This window comes from Octopus bimaculoides, chromosome 24, assembly GCF_046866305.1.
Source record: "Octopus bimaculoides isolate indiv1 chromosome 24, ASM4686630v1, whole genome shotgun sequence".
Classification (NCBI taxonomy): Eukaryota; Metazoa; Mollusca; class Cephalopoda; order Octopoda; family Octopodidae; genus Octopus; species Octopus bimaculoides.
The window spans coordinates 29309769-29329768 of NC_142951.1; the positions used below are offsets into that span (position 1 = coordinate 29309769).

Sequence of the window (20000 nt, forward strand, 5' to 3'; positions counted from 1 at the left end):
CCCTCTCTCTTTATACTTTTATAATTCATATCAATATCGACGAAGGTAATGCCCCCGCATGGCCGTAGATCGATGATTGAAAGCAGTAAAAGATTACAGTATAGAAATGTTGCTCTCTTCCTTTCTCTGTTGTTCCTTTTATCATGATTCAAAAAAAAAAAGGTTCATAAATATTTCATTATTCATACGCATATATGTACGTGTGTGTGTATATATATATATATATATGTACGTACGTATGTATGTAGTATGTTTGAATGAATGAATGTATATATGTATGTAGTAATGTATATATATATATATATATATATATATATATATATATATATGTATATGTATATTGATAAGGAAGTTATTTACTGTAATCTGTGCGCAGCAAAATGCTACACAAGTACTGTGTATGTTTGTATGTATGTATTTATGTACATACGTATGGATGTATGGATGGATTGATGTATGGATGGTTGGATGGATGGATGATACAAAATTTATATGATTATGGAAAAATCGAGTATATGGGGAAGCTGATGTGTAGCTGCGTTATCTGACTGCTGCAAAAATAGACCATTAATACAATCACAACACATATATAAAATATATATGTATATATCTATAGCTACATATATAATTTACATACATAAAACATGTATGCGTGCGGGTGGGAATCTGTGTGTGCGTGTGTATGCAATGTGAAAGTTGCAGTCACTGTCGTCTGCTTCTATGAGTTTTATCTTTTCATATAGATTTTTTCTAGTAAGCAGATTAACACCGAAAATATTGCTAAAATTTTACTGCCTTCATTCATTATTAATTTTCCTTTTTATTTCTTCGTTTTCTTATTATTCGTATTTTTATTTCTCTCTTTTCTATCATTTCATACGCCATCCGCATGCATCTTCTTTTTTCACGACGTTCGATTTCATATTTGGTTTTGTATGCCTAAATCTATCATTCGATATTCTTTAAAAATCTTTATTTCAAACTTGTTGTCTACGAGGTGGACCCCGTAGGGGGGAAGAAACTGGCGGTTTCAACACCCGACGACGTCGTCTTTGAAATGCTCATTGGCACCATTAGCTAAGGTACATGGTTTGATGGAAATTTCATTTTCACAATATCGTTCCATGGCATAGTACACTGGCTGATCGGAAAACGTCAGTAGTGGATCACAGGCAGACAAGGACATTCCTAAAATAAAGTAAATAAAGTAAATAATAATAATAATAATAATAATAATAATAATAATAATAATAATAATAATAATAATAATAATAATGATTTCATTTATTAGTAACAAGGACGAAAGATAAAGGAGACAATACAAAGATAGACATGAGGTGTGGGGGTTTACATATAATGAAATGATTAAAAAAAAGGAAAGAGAGAGATAAATTAAGTATACACGGTTATACTTAATCATCATTATGGACTCGGCCGATAGACAGAACCGTCCCACACGTGACGGCATCTATTCGACATAACCCCACAAGCCAGCAATGCCCGGACACTGAACGAAGGCGCGCAGAACGGTTTCGTCGCTCTGCGCGCACTTCGGACGAGCCCGTCTTACAGCACATCTCTGCCTGTAGAGTTTATCTCGAACCGGTAACGCTGTCAGGCCAAGGACATTTGGAAATTATATATGATAATAATAATAATGATGATAACAACAAAAGCAACAACAACAACAACAACAATAATAATAATTATAATGATAATAATCATCGTTCTTCTTCTTCTTCTTCTTCTTCTTCTTCTTCTTCTTCTTCTTATTATTATTATTATTATTATTATTATTATTATTATTATTATTATTATTACTATTTCTTTTAGTTGCCACCAGCACGAAAGATGAAAGGGGAAATACAAAGACAGACATAGAGCGTGGAGGTTTTCATATGATAAAAAAAAGGGGGGAAGCAAACACTGTATACATGATAAGAAGGGATATAGACATTGTATACGAAAATACGACACTAATAGCAATAGAAAAATACATAACCAAAACTCTGGAACTAAAGAATATACGTATATAACAGAAAATAACCCTGCTAGGCACCGCACACATTCTACATTAAGCACTTTTAGTATTGTAAAAATAATATTAACCAAGCCAATGCACATATCCAAGGTACACCGAGCTGCATTTGGTAGAGCATAAAATGCATTTAAAACGGTCGGCTGGAAAGTTCATATGCTGACCAAGAGCCTCTCGTGGAATGGGACTAAATGAGCTTCTTTTTTTTTTCAGCGTAGTCCTCTTTGCAGTCTATGCACTTCTTCCATTGATGTTGCTGTACTCAAACCCATCGGTGGACAAGCTTTCATCCTGTTGGTGAAGAACGCTATCAACAACAGATATGACCTCATCACCACTGCGATACTGGTTCCCAGCCAAGTGTCTAAGTGTCTTTTCATGTCGGGGAACAGATGCTAGACAGATGTGGCCAAATCGGACAACGAAGCTAAGAGAAAACAGCTATTATATCGATAAAGATAATAACATTGAAAATACTTATTATTTATTGATAATAAAACAGCTTTCTGTGGTAGATGTTGCCAGTATTGAATGAATAAATGAAGGATGGTAAATTAATCTAGCCTACACGTGACCCGTTGGGTCATCTGGAAATTCTGAGTTTCCCAACAACGAAATTTTGTTTCATGGGTCTTGCTTTCTTTTCCAGGTCATTTCGCATATTTTCAACGAATGTGACATTGAAATCACGAGTAAACGGCTCCTTTCCCCAGAAAAGGAAAGATTTGGCTGCTAGTTCTTGCACGCCCTGCTACCATGTAACAGGTATTTCGGGTCCTCTATCGCAAATAGAAGTTACGTGGTAGCAGGGCGTGTTAGAAATGGCAACCAAAGTTTTGGAGCTGAGATACGTTGAAAGCACTCAAAGAAATTTTTGTAATGATATTCCCTTGGGGTGATCTTTCGTTTTGACTCTCAAAACTGTCTCTTTACTTCTCAGAACTGTCATCTTAATCAGCTGGTTTTGTTCGTTAATTTCCGTAAAATTTCTTTATTTATTTACTTTTGTTTTAAAGTGAAAGAGAGAAGAAAGTAATGTAGCAAAGGAAATATTAAAAGAAAGTGAGTAGAAAATCTAAAGGCTGGTCTTGGAAAAACCTGGAAGGAAAGCGGTACTAGGAAGTATTACCAAATGGCTAAAAAATAACAGAGATTTAATAGGTATATTTGGGTTAGAGTGGAGCAGAGAGGAAAAGATTCGCATACGTGCTACAACGCGAGGACGAAATACGTGAATGAAGTGTTCAGGATCACAATATATATATATATATATATATATATATATATATATATATACACACACACGCATGTATGAATATGTGCATGTTCGCTCATACATTCACTTACATATGTATACTTATATATATATATATATATATATATATATATATATATATATATATATATATGCATACACACATATAGACAAACACACAGAGACATAGACACAATTACATACATACACACAGACTCTCACGCGCATTCATACAATTTGATCTTCATACAAAAATACTCCACGCACGGAAATTTTTCTGAGACAAGTAAAACAAAAATGAAACGGACATTCAAAATAGAACACATAACGAAACACAAATATAAAATACAACTGCTTAATAATACATGTTCTGTGCAAAGCTGGAAATAGTTCAATAAGCAAAAGAAATACTGGCAAATTTCCTGTTGAACGTATATTGTAATTCTCATGTGAACAATATCTTGTAACACTATACCCTCAGGTGGTGCTCCTGAGAAAGCTAACACTATATATACACCTAAAATAAACACAAAGTTACAACAGGACGCATGACCAATAAAAACTACATTAAGTGTTACATGTATATTAAACGACAAAATACAGAAGAATTATCAAAGAGACATAAAATCTTAAAGTGGGAGATAATATAACAGCGAACACATTAGCTAACGTTAGGAGGTTTCTAGAGGAAGAAATATTTCAGATATGGAACTAGACAAACAACTAATCTGAAACAATAGTGGAAATAAATGGCAACTATAATAAATATACATCCTGCTACAAGAAATAAACACACAACAGAAACTACAACATACGAAAACACAAACGATTCCACAAAAGAAATAAAGCAACGTAAGGGAGACAACCTCGCTCAAATAAGTAAGCATTCAAACTAAAGATGACGTAAGCAACTAACAAGGCAGTAAAGTAAATTAAAAACACATCTTTTATCTTTTACTTGTTTCACTCATCAAACTGCGGCCATGCTGGGGCATCGCCTTGAAGAATATCTTTTTAGTGGAATGAATCAAACCCAGTATTCTTTTTTGTAAAGCCTGGTACTTATTCTATGGATATCTTTTACTGAACTGCTAAGTTATGTGGGCGTAAACACACCAACACCGGTTGTCAAGTGGAGCAACGTGAAATAAAAGTGTCTTGCTCAAGGACACAACGCGTCGCCGGGAATTGAACTCACGACCCTACAATTGTGAGTGGAATGCTCAATCTACTAAACCACGTGCCTTCACTATATATATATATATATATATATATATATACATACATACATACATACAGTCACAAGGCTTCGGTCCGCTCGAGGCTATATAAAAAGACCCTGGGACTGAACCCGGGACCATGTGGTTGAGAAACAAGTTTCTTACGACACAGCCACGAACGGAATTAAAATTTCAAACGACCGTAAAGACCTTGACCGTCTTTCACCCTTTATTCTCTATCTAACAACAATCAAATTAACAACACACATCTCAACGAAACGACCAGAAATAAGATTTATGACGATCTGTTTAAAACTATGAAGAGAATGAAAGAGAGTGTCAATAATCAATGAATAAAGATCAGATACAAGGTTTCCAAGTGGCAAACAGATAAACAACTTCATAAAATGCTACACAAATATCATATTGTAAGAAGTTCTATGTCGAGGAGCAAATTGCCTCTATATGAACAAGATGAGTGAGTTGATCGATTCAACAGCAATGGTAATATCGGTTACAGGCATTTTTGCGCAAGGCCAGCAATTTCAGAGATGGGGAAGGATATGTCGATTACATCGAACCCAGTGTTCAATTGGTATGTATTTTTTTCGTGCCCGAAAGGATGAAAGGTAGAGTCGACCTCACGGGAATTTGAACTCAGGACGTAAAAATGGACGAAATTTTTGACACAGAGCCAGCTATTTCAGGGGTAGGGGTTAAGTCGACTGCACCGACCCCAGTACTCAACTAGTAATTATTTTATCGACCCCGAAGAGATGGAAGACAAAGTGGACCCCGGCAGAATCTGGGCTTAGAACAAAGTCGGAAGAAAGCAGTAACGAACCTGTCAGCTCGCCACCTTGACAGAAATGGTTAATATTGATTACAAATTTTGACAAAAGGCCAGCAAATTCGGCGATTGCGTAATTGATCAGATCGATTCCGGTGTTTAGCTAATACTCGTTTTATCGACCCCGAAAGGATGAAAGGTAAAGTCGACTTCGGCGTCATTTGAACTCGGAACGTAAAGACGAACGAAATGTCGCTAAGCATTTTGCCTGGCGTGCTAACGATTCTGCCAGCTTGTTGACTGAGGAGCAATGGTAATGCTGGGGAGAAAAAAATATGGCTTCGATCCTCCTACGAAAATATAGAAAAAGAAGCATGATGTTTACAATTACAAGACCAAATCCCTTAATTAGCGATGTAGATTCAATTAGCGGGAGATTTAACATGAAAATGTAAAAAAGAAATGTTCTGAATAACAAAAAGAAAAACAAAAATACACGTTAAGATATTTTGGAATCAAAAGAAAATTTCAAAGCATGGCAGCAAAATTATGCTGAATGAGATGCGTTGAAAGACACGCGAGTTTTTCCAGGGGGATTATGTATTTTAAATAAATGTCAAAAGACTCTATGGGGACATCATCAAAGAGAATAGCATTACACCAAAAGACACACCAACACCTTGGCATACTATGAGGGGATATAGGAGAACGGCGCAGAGCATAGTCAAAATGCGGAATGGATTAAGAGCGAAAGAAATAATAATAGGATAGCATCGCAAATATGGTTCACTATAACCGATAAGGAAATCACCAACGTATAAAAGAACTGCAAGTAAGTGGATGACACATGGCTTGCCAAGTTCAAAGAGATGCACTTGGATAGTAACTGATGGGAATAAAGTAGAGCTATTGAATGAAATGATGACGGGTCCTCAGTCGGTTGCGACGATGAGAGCTCTAATTGATCCGATCCTACTGATCCAAAAGAACAAGAAAATCATGTGACCCAACATCAGAAATGTAAAAGAAACTACAGGGTTTAACACAATATACCTAATTCGAATATTGACAGAAGACCAGGAATTTCTGGGGAGTGGCTAAGTCGATTGAGTGGACCCCAGTGATCATCTGGTACTGTATTTGCTTTGTATTTGTACAAGTTGACTCCATGTCTCACCCAGAGACCTCAAGAGACAAGAAGTTAGAAGTTCATGCTGGTGTTATGCCTAGGGTGTCATATATTTGGTTTTGTACATAGTATTGTTCTAAAGAATGTTTAAGAAAACATAAGAGAATAAGTTTGTTTTAAAATTTGAGATTACATAGACAGTATTTTACGTAGGATATGGGCAAGTCCCATGAGCACTATCTATTGAATTTCTGCCCTTATCATTATTATTATTATTATTATTATTATTATTATTATTATTATTATTATTAATACTTATGGTTTCCTTTCATTATAACTTTATTTCAGCTGCCTTAGTACCGGGCATCCTCCGGAGGCCAAGAGTAGCAAGGGCACTTTGTTTGGCTATACATGCTAAAATTATCACTACACTTATTCCATTTTAGATGGAGACTGCTTCCCTGTGTTTGAAACCGTATGTGTTTTCTTACTTGTAGTTGCAAAAAACGCATGCCATCCAGCGCGGAAGCAGCTACAACTACTGCGACTGGCTCATCTTTTCGCTTGTAGCCGGGCGGCCACTTCGTGCTATAAACAACGACGCAAATTTGGCAAGTTGCCAAAATATAAACACAATTATAATCAAAGTTAGAGAGAGACAAGCTGCTTATATTATTCCAACCCAGGTAATCTAGTGAACTCTTCGAATGAATCCGAAATTCTTTTCTTAGCAGAACGACACACACACACGAAAATAAAATAAAATAAGATAAAGAGGGAGGCGGAATTTATTTTATTAAGTAATAAGGGACAAAATTATCTTTCAAGCGAGAACTTTATTGAACGTGGTCGTTCATATGAACATTTAAGTATAATACCAAGGATAAGAATAGATGTATCATAAATAATGATCTCAACAATTTTCACAATGAAATGATGCGTAAATAAACACCTGAAGAGATTTATAGACTGGCGCGTTCTAACTATGATAATGATGATGATGATGACGATCATCATAATAATAATAATAATAATAATAATAATAATGACAATGATGATGATGATGATGATGATGATGATGATGGTGATAATTCCTGTAGTAATTGGTGCACTTGGCACAAAACCCAAAATGCTACCTAAAAGACAGAAAGACATTGGAATCGGAACTCGCATTCGCGACCTGCAAGGTCATGTGCTGCTTATTTTGATATGCGGCCACCATATTGTTCCCACGTGGTTGTGAAACCCGTGCCTGGTGCACCCTTATGAGGCAGGTAGTCATAATAGGTATATTGGGCTACGTATATTTGTACCCTGGGGTCACTTTGAAGCATGCATCGTTTTCTCTCTCTCTCTCTCTCTCTCTCTTTCTCTCTTTCTCTCTCTCTTTTTCTCTCTCTCTTTCTCTCCCTCTCTTTTCTCTCTCTCTCTTTTCTCTCTCTCTTTCAATCTGTCTCTCTCTCTGTCTCTCTCTCTGTCTCTCTCTGTCTCTCTCTCTCTCTCTCTCAATAATAATGGTTTGAAATTTTGGCCCAAAGCAATTTCGGTGGAAGGAGTTAAGTCGATTAGATCGACCCCAGTGGTCAAATGGTACTTATTTTATCGACCCCGGAAGGCTGAAAGACAAAGTCGACCTCGGCGGAATTTGAACTCAGAACGTAAAAATTGATGAAATGCTGCTAAGTATTTTGCCTAATGTGCTAATGGTTCTGCCAGCTCACCGCCTTTCATGAATATCAATAGTGATAACAAGAACAACAACAAGGACGCTGTCGCTGACAACAACAACAACAACAACAACAACAACAACAACAACAATAATAATAATAATAATAATAATAATAATAATAATAATAATAATAATAATACTAGCAATAATAATACGCATAGTGGTGTAGGTAAAGTAAGGGGTGCATAAGTGGATGCAAAAACCAGATCTAAAGGTTGAACGTAAAGCGTTAATATTTGCAGCACAAGAAGAAGTACTTAGAAGAATCTTGGTAAAATGTCATGCGTATAAGAACGTAGAATCACCTTTCTGTAGACTTCGTCATGAAACAAATACAAAATACAACAAACAAATAAAGACACAAAGAAACAAAGGTGGCAGCACTAATCACCCAGCGATCGATTGCAGTAAATTTTCACGAAGAGAATACTCGAGGACAAGCGAATAATGTTTATTTCGGATAGAGTGGAGGGTGATAGCCGTAGCCATATTTGCACTGGTTTGGGCATTCCGTTGGTTACGACGAAGATTCCAGTTGATCCATTCATCGGAGCAGCCTGCTCGTGAAATCGACGTGCATGGAGCTGAGCCCTTAACGTAGTTCTTAGGGAGTTTCAGATCGCGGTTTCGATTCCCAGACCGGGCGTTGTGAGTGTTTATTGAACGAAAACAGCTAAAATTCCACGAGGCTCCGGCAGTGGGCGATGGAATACCCTGCTGTACTCCTTCACCACAACTTTCTCTCACTCTTTCTTCCTGTCTCTGTTATACCTGTATTTTCAAAGGGGCCAGCCTTGTCACACTCTGTGTCACGCTGTGTCTCCCCAAGAACTACGTTAAGGGTACAAGTTTCTGTGGAGTACTCAGCCACTTGCACGTTAATTTCACCAGCAGGCTGTTCCGTTGATCGGATCAACTGGAACCCTCGTCGTCGTAACCGATGGAGTGCCACGATTCTCATGCCGATATGTGGCTGGCTACCTTAAGCTGGCTAGCTGGTAGAATCGTTACCGCACCGGGAAAAATACTTAGCGAAATTTCATCCTCTTTTATGCTCTGATTTCAAATTGCGCTGAGGTCGACTTTGTATGCAATATCCTAACTACTTACTACTCTCAAATAATTGTTTCTTGAACATGATGATAAAAAACAAAGACACGGGTCTAAAGAAATAAGAAGTTATTTTGATGAGAAAGCCCCTACGCAGGAAGGAGACGAACATGTAAGAAAATGAGCAATTGCAAATATCAATGTGACCTGACGTGAAAAATACCTTAAGATTTTAGGGTGGGATCTCGTATTCTTAAAAGAACGGCTGTAGCTGAAACATTAGTAAACACCCCATACGATAACATATCCAAGGCTATGAGCTTCTTTTGTGATTTCATAGTAATAGCAGAAAGGAAAAGTTGCGTCAGTAAATACTTATATCTTAACTTGTAGTTAACGCATCTTTTTTTTTTCTTTTGGTTTTTGGTTTTTGGTTTTCTTTTGTTTTTGTTCTTTAGTTGTTCGATAAATGTCTTCCAAAAATTGATGCTAAGACGTATAAGAAACCGGTTTCTCAAGAAATATCCCTGTCAAAAATTCATATAAATAAAACGTGCGAAAGGAACGAGTTAAGCTGTACAAAATGGCCGTTCAAGCTTAGCTGGCTGCTAAATATACAATTATTTTATCCATTTTGACAGGACATCGCAATATCATCGATTCTTTAAAAAGTAACCTTCAGTCTTTAATAAGGTGGCATCAATCAGGATTTCGTACGTCAAACATACGTTAACCAAGATAAAAAATAGCTCTGCATTTATTCCAGAGTGAAGATTACTGAAGATGTGGTACACTGTGCGAATCGGTATAAGATCATTTCAGAAAGTTTTCATGTCGCCGCACTTCTGTTTTATATGAAGAATTTTCTGACCTGGTGCACAAGATTAGCTAAGGATATAAGCAATAAAGTCTTAGATTTATATTCCCTTTTCGACTTAATCATCTCTTGCAAGTATCTGAATCAAAGCGGCATGCAGAGGATTGAGAAGTCGGTGTGGGGTTTTCATCAGATCGTCGTGTGGCGACATTTAAAGGGTTGGAATTGTAGAAGCAGCCCTTAAGATCCTGCCTGAATTGAGTTTATATCTTAAGAAAAGCAACTTGGCGTATTACACATACGCACACACATACACACTCACATATACAGACATACATATGTATACATGTATGTATATATAGGTATGTACGTATGGATGTATATACTAGTATAAAATTATACATATCTGTATCTGAAATATCTATCTATCTATCTATCGATCTATCGATCTATCTATCTATCTATCTATCTAGCTGTCTGTCTGTCTGTCTATCTATCTATGTATATATATATATCTGTCTGTCTATCTATCTATCTATCTATCTATCTATCTATCTATCTATCTATCTATCTATCTAACAGTATATCAATCTAGCCCAGGTTCGCCCCGAGATCGTCGTCGTACATCTCCTCCACTAATCCCCTATAGAATGCTTTGGTTGTGTTGCAGTCGCTCATGATCGACCAGGGACGGCATAGTTGCTCGAACGGTACCGCGTGTCTTTCGAAATGATGGAAAGTAAAGTCCACTTCGGCTGAATTTGAAACCAGAACATAAAAAGCCACAAGAAATGTCACTCAACATTTTGTCCGGCGTATTAACTGTTCTACCGGTTCACCCCCTTTGCAGTATGTGAACGTCCTTTGGACATTTTGTTTTTGTTTTTTGCTACATGTATTTGCTTTGCTTTAGTAAATAGATAGAGGCATAAAGATTAGACTATGGATCATTAGCTATAGTTATACGAAAATAAAAGGAAATAAAAACGGTATGAAGCTCCAAAAATAAAATGAAGAATCAACAAATCAACCAGACGACAGTTTTTGATGAGTATTTAGGATGGAATTAACTATAGGTAACAAAACCACAGGAATTAATAGATTAGCTGAAGCAGTTCTAGTTCTAAGCTGATCTGTTGGAAGGGAAGCCAATTTATATTAGCTAGAAATATAGGAAAATTATCAATAAAAGATATTATCCAAATTTAGATGCTGAGAAATTTTATGTGATGTAATTCTATGTAACGATGAATAGGAATAAAACTGTAGGAAAACTGGTATAATGTTATCATTTGTTATTAACCTGTGTTTGTAGAATTATTTAGCAAATAGAAAAGAGATATTTAAACAGAAACCGTCAAAATAGGAGTAGTTTAATAATTTAATGACAAATATGAGTATTGGTAGATGGGAAAATACTTGAAATTCAAATGGTGCGTAGGAAAGTATATAAATGCCAACATGGCGAGAGAAAATAATGAGAAGTAGAATGTGATAAAATAAATAAAAACATGGAATAAAGGTGGAATGAAGAGTGAAAACAAAATGAAAATAATCGGCATTTTTATGGCTGAACATGAGTCAAAGGGAATTCGATTGACGAAGAGATAAAGTCTAAAACATTGACAAACAATATCATGGAAGCCTGTAGTATTGTGCCAAAGGTTATATGAGGGAGGTGTTATTTGAATTTGATACATAATGCATAAAAAATACGTTAGTTAGAGGTTGCGCAATACGGCATTACGAGACATGACGGAGCCAATGAGAAAGAGCAACGTGGTCACTAGGCCTGCAAGAAAGAGCAGCGAAATCTCATTCGAATCATATATCTAGTGTCTTTGAAGAGGAGAATAAACACTGAACATCGTATGTGCTGAAATGATCACGGCTGGACTTCATGTGAACACGCCCCTACTCTATGAGTTAGTACGAGCTAAGCAACTGCAACAACATTAATAATCTTCTCTTTGGCACAAGGCCGGGAATTTTCTGGGAGGGGGTTTGTCAATTTCAACAACCCCAGTGGTCAGCTGGTACTTATTTTTTCGACCTTGAAAGGATAAAAGGCAAAGTCACCCTCGGAAGCATTTGAACTCAGAACGTGAAGACGGATGAAATGTCGCTAAGCACTTTGTCCGACGTGCTAACGATTCTGCCAGCTCACCTCCCTAACACCAACAGCAATAATAATCCTTTCTATTAAAGACACAAAGCCTGAAATTGTGTGGGGGGGAGGAGACGATTACATCGACCCCAGTGATTCACTGGTACTTAATTTATCGACCCAAAAGCATCAGAGGTAAAGTCAACCCCGGGGCGGAATTTGACTGCTGAACGTAAAGACGGATGAAATGTCGCTAAGCATTTTGCCCGGTGGGTTAACAATTTTGCCTGCTCACCGCCTTAACAATAATGATAATAATAACAACCAAAAAGGAGCGAAACTCTTCCCGTTTAAAAACTAGGGGAATTTGCATAAGAGGTTCGACTTTGTGGCAGAAATCTTACAAACTAAATGAGGAAATCTTAGATGAATTTGAGGGTAATATGTTTCCATACTGCATACATATTTTACAGCTACACTCTAACATAGAACAGGGAGGACCGCAACGAGCAAATATGATATCTGGAGAGTAAATATCTCTGATCTAAAAGTTTCGATCCAAACAAACAAGCTAATTTTAAGAAGTTATATTCGTAAGAATAAATGTTATGAGACATAGTAATAAAACATAATCCATAGCGAAAAATACAAGCCACAAAAATACTACGAAAATAGATCCATTTAAATCTATAAACATTGAAAACCTAAATCTCACATCAGGCAAGAAAAATAAACAAAATTAGGAAATAACAAATTTCCACGCAATCACACTCCAACGTACAAAATATTGACTAAGAATAGTTAAGCCACAACTACATCAACGAATGTACGAACAGTGTTTGAGAGACAGCAAACATAGAAAGGAAGAATGAGAGAAAGTGGAACGTTTTGAGTAAGATAGTAATCTAAGTGTTGCAACAGTTAAAGAAATATAATCTATTGAAACATTTTGCCTGTATCGAAGATAGAATCTCCCAAACAGTAACAGTGAATGATAAGAGGATACGAAGAATCAATCAGTCACATGGTTTGAATATTCAGTCTTTGCCCGAACATTATATTCAGACAAATAAAGTAGGATTGCGGAATATATACGGTGTAAATTTACAAGCTTTATGGGATACCTTTATTAAAGTGGTGGTACGCACCAAGTCTCCTAAAAATCTCAGTGCAAACGTAAATTGGCAGCGAGAGACATGTTGGTTGGTACGAGGGAATTCCTGGTTGCCACAAGGAATTTGAGTTTAATCTCACAGACATTATTTTCGGAGAATGTTGGAGAATATGCTGTTGTTAATATTGGTTTCATATTCTGGCAAAAGGCCAGTAAATCCGGAAGGGGGTACGTCGATTATATCGACCCCAGTGCTCAACTAGTACTTACTTTATCGATCCCGAAAGGATGAAAGGCAACGTAGGCCCCGGGGGAATTTGAACTCATAACGTAAAGCCGGACGAAATGCTACTAAGCATTTCGACCGGCTCGCTGCCTTTACGCTGTTGTTAACATTGCTGATAGTATGGCGGCGAGCTGGCAGAAACGTTAGCACACCGGGCGAAATGCTTGCCGGTATTTCGTCTGCCGTTACGTTCTGAGTTCAAATCCTGCCGAAGTCGACTTTGCCTTTCATCCTTTCGGGGTCGATTAAATAAGTACCAGTTACGCACTGGGGTCGATGTAATTGAGTTAAACCTTTTGTTTGTCCTTGCTTGTCCCCTCTATGTTTAGCCCCTTGTGGGCAATAAAGAAATAAGAATCGTTAGCACGCCAGGCGAAATGCTTAGCGGTATTTAGTCTGTCTTTATGTTCCGAGTTCAAATTCCGCCGAGGTCGACTTTGCCTTTTATCCTTTCCGGCGAAGTTGACGTTGCTTTTATCCTTTCGGAGTCAATAAAATACGTACCAGTTTTACACTGGGGTCGATATAATCGACTTACCCACTCACCCAAATTTGCTAGTAGTATTAAGGCGGCCATCTGGCAGAAGCGTTGGCAAGCCGGGTAAAATACCTAGCGTCTTTACGTACAGCGTTCGAATTCCGCCGAGGTCAACCTTGCCTTTCATCCTTTCGGGGTCGATAAATGAAGTACCAGCTGAGTACTGGGGTTGATGCAATCGACAATTCCTCCATCTCCGAAATTGCTGTCCTTGTGCCAAAATACGAAACCAAAGCTGAGTGTGATATTGAATTTACATGTAGTGATATAGGTACAATTAATGTTATAATTCGTTTTTAACGGTTTAACTCGAAGTAGATAAAGCTATAAATAGTAGCGTGAAGCTATTAGGCTTAAAAATTCTTCGGATAGAAAAAGTCGAAGCATTTGACTTATTCTATCCGAAGGTTAAAATCTGATATTTACACGTTATTACTTATTGCTTTATCTCCTTCGTGTTAGACCGTTAAAAATTAATTATTTCACGTTCGCCCAAAGTTCATAACTATTTATGATCAAAACTACAATTAGTGTTACTATAATTATAATTATGATTAGTGTCTTCGGTACTATAATTATAATTATGCTGAATTGTTATTCGAATTACTATTATTAGATTAAAATTACAATTAGAGTGATTAGAACTATAGCGTGTTTTGTTGTTAATATATACATATCCTTTATGTTATATTAGTATTAGTATCAGCAGGTGTGACTGTATGGTAAGCAGCTTGCTTCCCAACCACATGGTTCCGGGTTCAGTCCCACTGCGTGGTACCATGGGAAAATATCTTCTACTATAGCCTCGGGTCGACCAAATCCCTATAAGTGGGTTTGATGGACGGAAACAGAAAGAATCCCGTCCTATATATATATATATATATAAAGATATACACATGTTAATACACGACCCACGTTGGACTCCTCATTCGTATCATTATCGAACCTGGAGGTTAACTATAGTGTGTACATAGCACTTACTCAGCATTACCTGAGATCTTTGGGTCTTCTTGACACCATTACCTCTCATAATCTTGATATTTATATACAGAGTGATTCAAAAGTCGCCATACATAGAAACAATTGATCTTTTATATAAGAAACAGTTTATAAGAACAGTTTTTCTTTTTTTATTTAACAGTCTCTATGTGGTTACCATTGTTTTGAATACACATTGCAATACGTTTACCCAACTCAATGTGAACTCGTAATAGCACATCTGGTGATACGTGTGCAAAGGAGTTGGTGATGCGTTCCTTCACATGATTTATGTCTTTTATCTTTCCACGATAAACCATGCCTTTCAAATGCCCCCCAAGATAGAAATCAAAGAGGGATCAGATCAGGGTATCTAGGGGATCTTATAAACCGTTTCTTATAAAAAAAAAAAGATTAAAATTTTCCTATGTATGGAGACTTTTGAATCACCCTGTATATATATGTGTGTGTGTGTGTGTGTGTGTCTGGGTGTGTGTTTTATGTCTGTGTTTATCCCCTACCATCGCTTGGCAAAAGAGACCGATAGAATAAGTATTGGGTACACAAAGAATAAATCCTGGGGTCGATCTCTTCGACTAAAATCCCCTTAATGCGGTGCTCCAGCATGGCTGCAGTCAAATGACTGAAACAAATAAAAGAATAAAAGAATATCGTAATTATAATCAGTGTTATTGCTGCTATAATTATAATTAGCGTAAAATATTAAAACTATAATTACTTTTATCGGTATAGTAATTATCAGTTTCAAATTTTGACAGAAGGCCAGCAATTTCGAAGCAGGAGATAGTTCGATAACATCGATCCTGGTGTTCAATTGATACTTATTTAACAGATCCCCAGAGGATGAAAGGCAAAGTCGACGTCGGCGGAATTTGAACTCGGAAGTAAAGACGGACGAAATACCGCTAAGCATTTTGTCTGCCGTGTTAACGACTCTGCCGGCTCACCGTCTTTGGCATATTCTTCTCGACTCTAAGCACAAGGCCCGAAATTTTTAGGGGAGGGGAGGCCAGTCGATTAGATCGACCCCAGTGCGTAACTGGTACTTAATTTATCGATCTCGAAAGGATGAATGGCAAAGTCGACTTCGGCAGAATTTGAACTCAGAAGTAAAGACGGACGAAATACCGCTAAGCATTTTGTCCGCCTTGCTAACGACTCTGCCGGCTCACCCGTGTTTGGCATATTCTTCTCTACTCTAAGTATAAGACCCAAAATTTTGGCGGGAGAGGAGGCCAGTCGATTAGATCGACCCAGTGCGCAACTGGTACTTAATTTATCAATCTCGAAATGATAAACGGCAAATAGGTTGGGTGGATGACATCATGGACTGGATTCACGATGGTCACATGATTGTGCACGTGACCATAAATTTAAGATGTCAACAGCCTTTGGTGGCAATGATGTACAAGATAGGTTTCAATTGTAATCAGTGTTATTGGTATTACAATTTTAATTAAAGTAATTATAATTACACTTAGTGTTATATTACAATTACAATTAAAGTTATTGTCAGGGTTATAGTAATTAATACTAATGGCATTGTAATTAAATTCTGTGTCCAGACGGTGAGCTGGTTTTCTTTAAGATCCTGGCTGCCAAATCCACTCACTTGGCTTTGGTCGGCTGGGAGATATAGTACTTGCCCAAGATGCCACGGAGAGAGACTGAAACAGGAGCCATGTAGTTTGGAAGTATACTTCTTACAACATAGCCACGCCTGCGGATCTATCTATCTATCTATCTATCTATCTATCTATCTATCTATCTATCTATCTATCTATATATATATATATATATATATATATATATATATATATATGAGGAAATCAACCGTCAGAAATGCAGGTGATAGTGACAGAACAATAAGCTCAACAAAGAAACGGTGACATTAACAAAGATGCAAACGAATTCGGTGACATTCTGCAGACATGAAGAGACACTTACTTTAGTTAGCTAATCAATGAACATGTAATATGTAAAACCTAGATAAAGCGGTAATATTCAACAATAACCGAACAGTTAGCAAAAATGAATGACATCTTGAACAGCAAAACCATTGCAACAAGAGAAAAATTAATGTTGCTCCAAACTATACAGAACACAAATGTATTGTGCGAATGTGAATTATGAACTTATGGGGGAAAAGGCATTGAGATGAAACTGCCATCATTGAAGATGAAATATTTTCTTAGAATTGTTGGCATTACATGAAAGGACTGTCAGACTAAATAATTTGATACATTTGTTGGGAAGATAGAAAGTTGATTCATAGCAACAGCATGAGAAGAAGAAAAAAAAACCTTCGTGGTTAGGTCACACAAGGATAATGGAATTCATTGGGTCACTCGCTTATGCAAAACATATTTCGAAAACCAGAAGGTGAAACGATGAGCAAGGGAAATAGACTGGTTCAATGATAGTGAGATATGGAGTAGGATGAGAATATTAGTATGCACAAAGGGAGTCCACCACCGAGAAGGTGGAAAAGGTCCCGAAATAACAAGAAAAACAGGTGCCCCAATAGGAGAAATTCAAAGGAAACTACCAGATTTAATATAATATACCTATATTATCGGTATATATATATATATATATATATATATATATATATATATATATATATATATATATATATATATATATATATATATATATATATATATATATATATATATATATATATATATATATATATATATATATATACAGATGTATATATAGACATATATATATCTATATATATATGCATACATACATACATACATTCATTGATATATATGCATATACATATATAAGCCAGCTGGAGGAGATGTCCTCCTGGGGCTAAAAGCAACAGTAACATCCACCCCTAGGGGTCAGCCACACTTAAGTGGCAATATACTACACTTTATCGTGCAGTTACTGTTAATACTTCATTTAGAGAATTAACATTGCTTGTTTTCACCTTTTCAATATCAGTGAAGAATGTCACTGGAAAAGAAGATATAAGATTTTGCCAGGTTTTTCTCTCTCACCAAGGTCATCAGCTGTCGAACGCCGAAGAAGGGAAATAACCCTGAAATCCGGATACGTTCGTGCTGCTGGTCGTGGTGAGAGGGATAACTCCCTTGGCAAACAGGACACAGTCGTGTGTCGATAAGCCAGCTGGAGGAGATGTCCTCCTGGGGCTAAAAGCAACAGTAACATCCACCCCTAGGGGTCAGCCACACTTAAGTGGCAATATACTACACTTTATCGTGCAGTTACTGTTAATACTTCATTTAGAGAATTAACATTGCTTGTTTTCACCTTTTCAATATCAGTGAAGAATGTCACTGGAAAAGAAGATATAAGATTTTGCCAGGTTTTTCTCTCTCACCAAGGTCATCAGCTGTCGAACGCCGAAGAAGGGAAATAACCCTGAAATCCGGATACGTTCGTGCTGCTGGTCGTGGTGAGAGGGATAACTCCCTTGGCAAACAGGACACAGTCGTGTGTCGATAAGCCAGCTGGAGGAGATGTCCTCCTGGGGCTAAAAGCAACAGTAACATCCACCCCTAGGGGTCAGCCACACTTAAGTGGCAATATACTACACTTTATCGTGCAGTTACTGTTAATACTTCATTTAGAGAATTAACATTGCATATACATATACATATATATATATACACACACACATATATATACACACACACACACACACATACACACACACACACATATATATATATATGCTCGAAATACGAGAGTAGAAAAACAGCCACCAACTGATGAAGGGTCGTTCTTTATGTTGTTTGTCTTGTTTTCCATTTGTGTCTTTCGTTGTTCGAAAGAATAGTTCATGTTCCATGTACTCGTACTTTTTTTGCTGTACACGTTTATGACGTCCTGTGCCGACATATGCACATATATATATATATTATTTATATTATTATTATATGATTGAACGCCACGGATCCTCTTCCAGGTATATATGGAGTCTTTCTAGCAAGTTACCCACCCCCATCGCCACCACCAGCTCACCAATAGCACCAACAACGCCGCTCCAACACGACCACCACTACGACTCTTCCTGCACAACAACAACAACAATAGCAATAACACATCTAATACCACCGTCGACACCACTGCCACTGCACCTCCCCCACCTCCCGCAAAACACTACCTCTAGCACCACCGTCGATGCCACAAACACCACCGCCACCACCACCACCATAATCCTCCTCCTCCTCCTCCTCCTCCTCCTCCTCATCATCATCATCCTTACCATCATCACCAGCAGCAACATCATCATCATCATCATCATCAACCTTACCACCATCATCAACAGCAGCACCATCATCATCATCCTCACAGTGGTCGTCGTTGTAGTCGTCTTCCCTCTCGCTCCTCCTCATTACCATACTCATCACCATCATCACCATCATCCTCACCATCATCATCATCATCAGTAGCAGCAGCAGCAGCAGCAGCAGAAGCAGCAGCATATCGATTTGCACACGTTTGCATATATCGTTCGAAATCGACAGGGTTAGATAGTCTATCTTAAGCAGTTGTTTAGTGTATTGTAAATCCTTCTACTATCTCTTCCTCCCTCTCTCTTCCTCCCTCTCTCTTCCTCCCTCTCTCTCTCCCTCACTCTCTCTCTCTCTGTATACCTAGTCATGTTTAATTATGTTCTTCTCTCTCTCTCTCTTTCTCTCTCTCTCTCTCTCCCTCTCCCTGGTTAATTCTCAAACTTTCTCCTGATCTCTCTCTCTCTCTCTCAGGCCCTTAACCATTCCCTCTCTGTCCCCCCTCTCTCTCTCTCTCTTTCACTCTGCATAATTATTAATCTTTAATTCTCTCTCTGACTCTCTCCACCTCTCTCTCTCTCTCTCTCTTATTGACCTTTAACCATTCTCTCTCTCTGTCTCTCTGTCTCCCACACTTCGATTACTATTCCA

At 37.5% G+C, this 20000-nt stretch overlaps 1 long non-coding RNA gene across 1 annotated transcript in view; it reads right to left on the bottom strand.

Moving 5' to 3' along the window:
- Positions 1-817: 817 nt before the first annotated feature.
- The window catches only part of LOC149131255 (uncharacterized), a 120774-nt gene continuing 101591 nt past the window's right edge, over positions 818-20000 (bottom strand). Inside the window, exon 3 of the long non-coding RNA XR_016238155.1 lies at positions 818-1188. This is a non-coding gene — a long non-coding RNA (uncharacterized LOC149131255). The remainder of the gene's footprint in view (positions 1189-20000) is intronic.